The sequence below is a fragment of the Alexandromys fortis genome, unplaced genomic scaffold (assembly GCF_014885135.2).
Source record: "Alexandromys fortis isolate MF-2015 unplaced genomic scaffold, M_Fortis_MF-2015_v1.1 scaffold_6, whole genome shotgun sequence".
Lineage (NCBI taxonomy): Eukaryota > Metazoa > Chordata > Mammalia > Rodentia > Cricetidae > Alexandromys > Alexandromys fortis.
Genome location: NW_026067902.1, coordinates 3,311,283 through 3,318,519, shown reverse-complemented (window position 1 = coordinate 3,318,519; position 7,237 = coordinate 3,311,283).

Sequence of the window (7,237 nt, the reverse complement as noted above, 5' to 3'; positions counted from 1 at the left end):
GTAGTAGGGAGGACCTTGGACTTGCCACAAGGCAGGATGCCTTGTCCTCTCTTAGGATTGGAGAGGGGAGGGGTGGGAAAGAGTGTAGAGAGAATGGGAGGAGGGGAGGAAGTGGGAATTTGGATTGGTATTTTTTAAAGTAATAAAATAATAATAATAAATTTATAGAAAAAATCGATGGTCTTCCTACCTTTTCATCATGCCAACATAGGCTGGTAAATTTTCTACAGTTTCAATTACTTTAAGGTCCCTGATAGGTTCATTAATCTACATCTTACCCATGTTTAAAGCAGAATGAAAAATGATGAAGTTTAAAGCAGAATGAAAAATGATGAAGGATAACTAACAGGTAAATCAATTATGGAAGTTGGCATCTTCTGAAATGTTTCTGGAAGCTTCAGCTACAGTCACATTTCAATGCTGAGGTTGAGCAAGAAAGTTAGAATGGTTGTACTTTACTGGATGCTGTATTAGTCAAAAAAACTCTCACTGTTAAATTAAGAAAGTAAGAATGAAGAAAGGATGAAGGTAGCTAATTAGCAATGCTGCAAAGCTGGCTTGATAGAAAATATTTTAGGTCAGTATTAATATGAACTCATAATATTTACATAAATTATAGTGATAAATTATAACGTTTTGATTAGGTATAATTGATAATATTAGTATAAAACATAATCTATTTTAAGAGAGTGCTAAAAAGTTTCCCTATGTAAAGTTCAATCTTGTAAAATTTTTGTTAAATGCTTAGTGTTATTTTGGAAATTCCTCATTGTTTGGCCTGGCAGTACATTGTGACAGGAAGGCATGGTGGATGAAACTGGAGGAAAGCTTGGCCTGGTAAGAGGCCAGTACAAAACAGGGAGAAAATGCCTGGTATCCCACAATCCTCTCTTGAGGCCCACAACCCTCTCACCAACCCCCCCAATAGACCCTTCACACATAGGCCTTTAGGTGCAATTGGTCAGTTGCAGCAGTTCCCACCACAGACAAATGGGTTTAGTTGTTCAGCCTCTTCTTACACCAAAATAATAATAATAATAATTAATAATAATTAATAATAATAATAATGCAGTATTAAAGAAATAACCAAAGAAGGCTTAGAAACAATTGCAAATGTGTACTGTGGTTCAACAAGTTGAAGAATGCTGCCAATTGATCATGGATCAAAACCGCAAAACCTGTAGCCTCCAGTACATCTTCCTTTTTACCCAGCAAACCTCAGGTATTGGTCGCCTAACCAGAAGCCCAAGTAAGATGGTTCATGTTGTTGATTGTTTGTTCTGACTTCATTTCACTTCAGTTGTGGAATTTTTCATATCATAATGTTAATTTCAGGCCAGAAGTTCTTAGTTTACAGACAAGTTATGCATCAATATCTTCTTCATGGAGAAGTACTCTCAGAACCACTTACTTTGAAATATGTCATTTTCCCCTGACACTTCTCTCATATTAGCAGCAGAGGTTTCAATTTAATTGAGAAAATCACCTCTTATGCCGAAAATAGACTATCTTTTACCTTGCTCTTCTAGTTCCAGATGAAGCTCCATGAGGCTCTAGTAAGCATCCCATTGGATTACTGTTTCCCTCCACCAGCTCCCAAGCAAAGGTCTAGCTAGTAGAATGCTAACATATCAAGTCAGCACAGGTGGGATGGGTTGGTGGTGGGAGGAACTAAATCTAGACACTCATTTCTGGAACTGTGGTCCTCCTACCAGCAGCACCATCAGCATCAGTATCATCAGCATCACCCAGGCACTGTGAGAAATGCAGATTTGCAGGTGTCATCCTAAACCAATGGAATCAGGAATCAGAATTCATTTTACAACAATCTTCAGGGATTGGTATGCAAATAACTCTGAATATCGACAGAAATGCTTTAAGTATCACTCCAGGCCTCCTGTAGAAGAATCTCCTGGGAGACAGACAGAAATAAAAAACTTAGCCCATCCCCGACCTGTAGAAACTGATACCTTGAGGGTGAAAGTTGGCCATCCATGGCTCACTAAATGTGGTAGGTGATTCTGATGTGAGTTAATGTCTGTGAACTGCTGCCCCTAATACAATAATATTCTACTTTAGAATAAAATTACCCAAGATGTATAAATTTGGAGTTCTTTGCACCTGCCCCTAGAAATTTGAAGATGAGATGTGGAATTTTTAAAAAGTTCCCAAGTGATTTTACTGAGTAGCTGGAATAAACAGAGAAAAATCTACGTTTAGAAAAAAGTCTGCCATGTACTAATAAACATTTTCAGTACAGTAGCAGGATACAAAATTAATGCACAGAAATCAGTCGCTTTTCTACATACAAATGACAAATGGACTGAGAAAAATGGGGGAAACAATACTTTTCACAATAGCCAAAAAAAAAAAAAAAAGAAATGGGGGTGGTAATTCTAACCAAGAGAGTGAAAGGCTTGTATGATACAAAAAAAAAAAAAAAATTCAAGACACTGAAGAAAGAAATGGAAGAAGACATCAGAAGAGCATCTCCCATGCTCATGTACTGGTAAGACTAACATAGTAAAAATGGTCATCCTACCAAAAGCAATCTACAGATTCAACATCATCTCCAACAAAATTCCAACACAACCTTTCATTGATCTTGTAAGGACAAATCTCAGGTTCATGTAGAAAAGCTCAAGGTAGCTCAAAAATAAAAATAAAAAGAAACAGCCTGAGCAATAAAAGAACTGCTGGAGGTCTCACCATTCCTAATTTCAAGTTGTACTACAAAACTATAGTAATAAAAACAACATGGTATAGGCATAAAAACAGAGACATTGATAAATGGAATTGAACTGAAGACACAGAAATAATTCTACAAACCTATAGACACCTGGTTTCTGATAAAGAACACCTGGTTTCTGATAAGGAAGCCAGAAACCCACATTCGAATAAAAGACAGTATCTTCAACAAATGGTGCATCAAACTGGATGGCTGCATGTAGAAGAATGCAAATAGAACCATAATCATCACCCCCAATAACTCAACTCCAAATAGATCAAAGACTGAACTCTTTGATAAAAACATACACTGAACCTGACAGGAGAGAAAGTGAGGAACACCTTGACACAATAGACTTCCTGAACAGAGAACATTGTTAACTAAGGCACTAAGATCAACCATTAATAAATAGGACCTCATGAAACTGAAAAGTTTCTCTAAGGCATAGGACACTATTATTCAGACAAAGCCTACTCTGTAAAATAGGAAAAGATGTCTACCAATTCCAAATCCAACATAGGACTAATATCCAAATTATATAAAGAACTCAAGAAACTAGATATAAAAAAATCCAAATTAAAATTGGGTAGAGATAAGCAGAATTGTCAATAGAGGAAATTCAAATTACTGAGAAACATTTAATGTTCAACATCATTAACCATCAGGTAAATGCAAATCAAAACTGCTTTGAGATTCTATCTGTACCTGTCGAGATGGTCAAGATTTATAACACAAGTGATAGCTCATGCTGGCAAGGGTATAGAATAAGAGGAAAACTCATTCCTTGCTAGTATGAGTACAAATTTGTACAGCCACTATGGAAATCAGTTTGGCAGTTCCTCAGAATGATGGGAATCAATCTATCTCAAGATCCACTATACCACTCTTGGGCATATACCCAAAGGATGACTCATCCTACCACAAGGACACTTGCTTAACCATGTTCATTGCTTCTCTATTTATAACAACCAGAAATGAAACAACCTAAATGTCCCTCAAACAAATAATGGATAAAGAAAATGTGGTACACTACACAATGGAGTATTAGTCAGCTTAACACAAAACAAAACAAAAACATGATATAAAATTTGCAAGCAAATGGATAGAACTAGAAAATATTACCCCAAATGAAGTAACCCAGACCCAGAATGATAAATATAGTATTATTTACTTATATATGTATATTAGTCATTAAATAAATGATAACCAAGATACAATCCATAAACCCAGAGAGGTTAGTCGTAGAGGAAGGGACTGAGAGACATTTCCTTGAGAGGGGAAATAGAAGAGATTTTAAGAATAGATTGGGGGAAGGAAGCATATCAACTGGGGGATCAAGTGAGGAAGGGGAGGGAAATGGGGTTGAGCAAGGGAATGCAGAGAGAGACAGAATTGTGTGGCATTTGAAGGATGACATGGAAACCTAGTACAGTGGAAATTTCCTTAAATATCTGAAGGCGATTCTAATGGTGACTCCAAATAATGAGGTAGGTGGAGACACAACTGGCCATCTCTTTGCCACCAAATCAAGCTTCCAGTACTGACTTATCAGCCAAGGAGGTCCCATGAAAATATTCAAACAACCCAGGCTGTTGCCAAGACAATAGACGTCTCTCAAACAAACTGACAGCAAGGCCCCATTGCTGAAGACAACACCCACCCAATTTATTGAGCATGGACACCATCACCCCTATGCTGTAGTATCTTTGGTACAAAAAGGTACTCTGCAGGCTACCAAAAGAGAAATGTAAACAACAACTCGGCCACAATACCTTTGATCTACAATCTGTCTTGCCTGCAAAATATGCTATGACAATGATAGCACAAAGCTTGTGCGAGTAACTGATCAATGTCTGATATGAATTAAGGCCCACTCCACAAGATGACATCCATACCCAGTACTGCTTGGGTACCAGAGACTACATAGTCCAGTGGCCTAGGGTAAAACTGGTCACTGGACACTACCAAAATTCACCAGTCTTTAAGAAAAAGGGAACCATAAAATGGCTACTGGCCATCTCCTGCTATATTCATAGATGCTATTCCCATGGATCAGTGCCTTATTTAGCCATCATCAGAGGTGCTTCCTCCTGCAGCAGATGGGAACAAGCACAAAGACTCACAGCCAGGCATTACACAGAAAAATGAAAGATCATGGAACACTCAGCTCTTAATGAGTTAATATCTCCATCAAACCCCTCTTCTCAGAGTTCAGGGAACCCTGCAGAAGAGGCGGAAAGAGTGTAAGAGCCAGAGAGAATGGAGGATACCAGGAAACAAGGTCCTCTAAGTATACAAAGCAAAGCTCATATGAACTCAAAGAGATCGAAGCTACAAGCACAGGGCCTACAGGGCCTGCACTAGGTCCTCTGTGTATGTATTATAGGTTTCAGTTTAGCATTTTTATAGGACATGTGAGCGTCCAACGAGTGGCTCCTACGTCTTGTGCCCTCTCTTGGGGCTCCTTTACTACTATTGGTTTGCCTTGTCCAACTTCAGTATGATAGTTTTTGTTTTATCTTCTTATATTTTTGTTATGTTTTGCTATCTCTTAGAAGTCTGTTCTTTTTCAATGTGACACAGAAAAGGAGTGGATCTGAATGGGGGTGGATGGAGAGGAACTGGGAGGAACAGAGGGAAGAGAAACTGTAATCAGGATATATTTTATGAGAAAAGAATCTATTTTTAATAAAAGGGGGAAAGAAAAATCCATATATTTGATGGTACCTATTTCTAGTAGGTTTCAAAGGAATCACTGAATCATGGAGTTTGGGAGGTGAGAGAGGAGGTACACAGTGATCCATCTTCCTTATGATCTTTCATATCTCCTGTCAGTGCCCAGCCAGCCAGAACATGTAACAAAGAAGGAACTGTAGCTAAAGCCTTATGGTGAGAGGAATGTGTTTACCCTGACTATCTCCCTTGCATACCCTTTTTTCTGGTTTCTAGTCAGAATATTGTATACTCAAAGATATAGGATTCCCAATATTGCCTCCTCTTCTGTGATGAACCTAAGCCCTGTCTTCTATTATCTACCCAGCAAATGTCCAGTCTCTTTCTTGTGTATAGAAGAAGTCATACCCCAAGAGAAAACTTCTTATTTTCATATTGTCCTGTCCAAAATTCTCCCTTCATATATATATTGAGAGTCTAATTATAGGTCCCAAGTCCACCCACAAAAGAGTTCTTTACCAGTCACCAGAACTCATCACATATCTAGAGACAGTTGTTAGGCCTCTTCTATACTTTCTCTAATTCTTTGAAGTTCAGAAATAAGCTTCTAAAAAAAAAAAAAGAAATAAGCTTCTCAATATACACATTGCCTCCTAGTGATAGCTATGGTTGGGGTCAAGTTCAGACCTTTTTGCTAAATCATATATCCATTCTCCAGCTTTTCTGAGTACTGACTGGTCAAAGCTCAAGCTACACCCTGCCCTCAAACATTGCCCTATGATGATAAGAGTCACAACGATGGAGATATTATGCCAGGCCCCCAGGCTCACAGGCAAAGACAGTCTGTCCCATGAGCACAGCAGCTTCCTTGTCTTAAGATGGGACCATTACAACCATACCAGGCTCCCTACTGCTGCTGAGAAGCATCCCTCCACCGACTACTTGACATGAATCCTTCTAGGAAATTTCATCTAAAACACTTCTCTTGTGAGCAGGAACATCTGTGACAACTCCTGTCGCCTTTTCATGCACACTGATACCAAGTTATTTGATTGGTGTCGATTAACAGGACTCAATAAGCCATAGAGGAGTAGGGCACAAAAAATGGCTGAAGAACAAGTCTGACTAGTTTTGTAAGGTCCTAGTCATACCTGCAGTCCAGGAGGACTGGATCGAGCTATGGAAGAGAGGAGACCTTTGGTCCTAGTCTCTGTAAATCACACCAAATTGTATATGCACACATGGTATGAAAGTAGAAGTAAAAGCATCTAGGGGCAAAAGGAGACTCATGGAAGGGAAGGTAGGAAAGGGAGGAGGGACGATAGTGGGTTATGGGGGTTATGTTCAAAGAGCAGTGTGTGCTTGCATGAAAATAGCCTTACGTAACAATGCATACATTTTTTAAGAAAAAATATAAAAGCAAAATATACAGGTGTGTGTCACCATTACCTGACCTCTTTGTGCCTTGGTCACATGTCATTTATTGTCAAAGGGGCCTGATGTCCTCCAACTCACTGTAGGCACATTTTTTTACAATGTGATTTTGCAGTATTTCTAGTCCTGATGTAGACTATTTTCCTGCCCTTTGAATCTGATCTATGACTTGTTAGAACCAACAGAATGTGCTGGAAAGAAAAGTTTGTCAATTCCAAGCCTGGCCTCCATTGATCTTGAATACCTTTTCACGTTTCCTTCAATCCTTAGCAAGTACCATGTGACAATGCCCAGATAAGTTTGCTAGACAATAATAGGCACATGTTCCAACCACACTGAATAAAAGTCGGGAGCCTCTCGGGAATGAGAGCAAAAATGTTCTCATGGATGAACCAACGATAC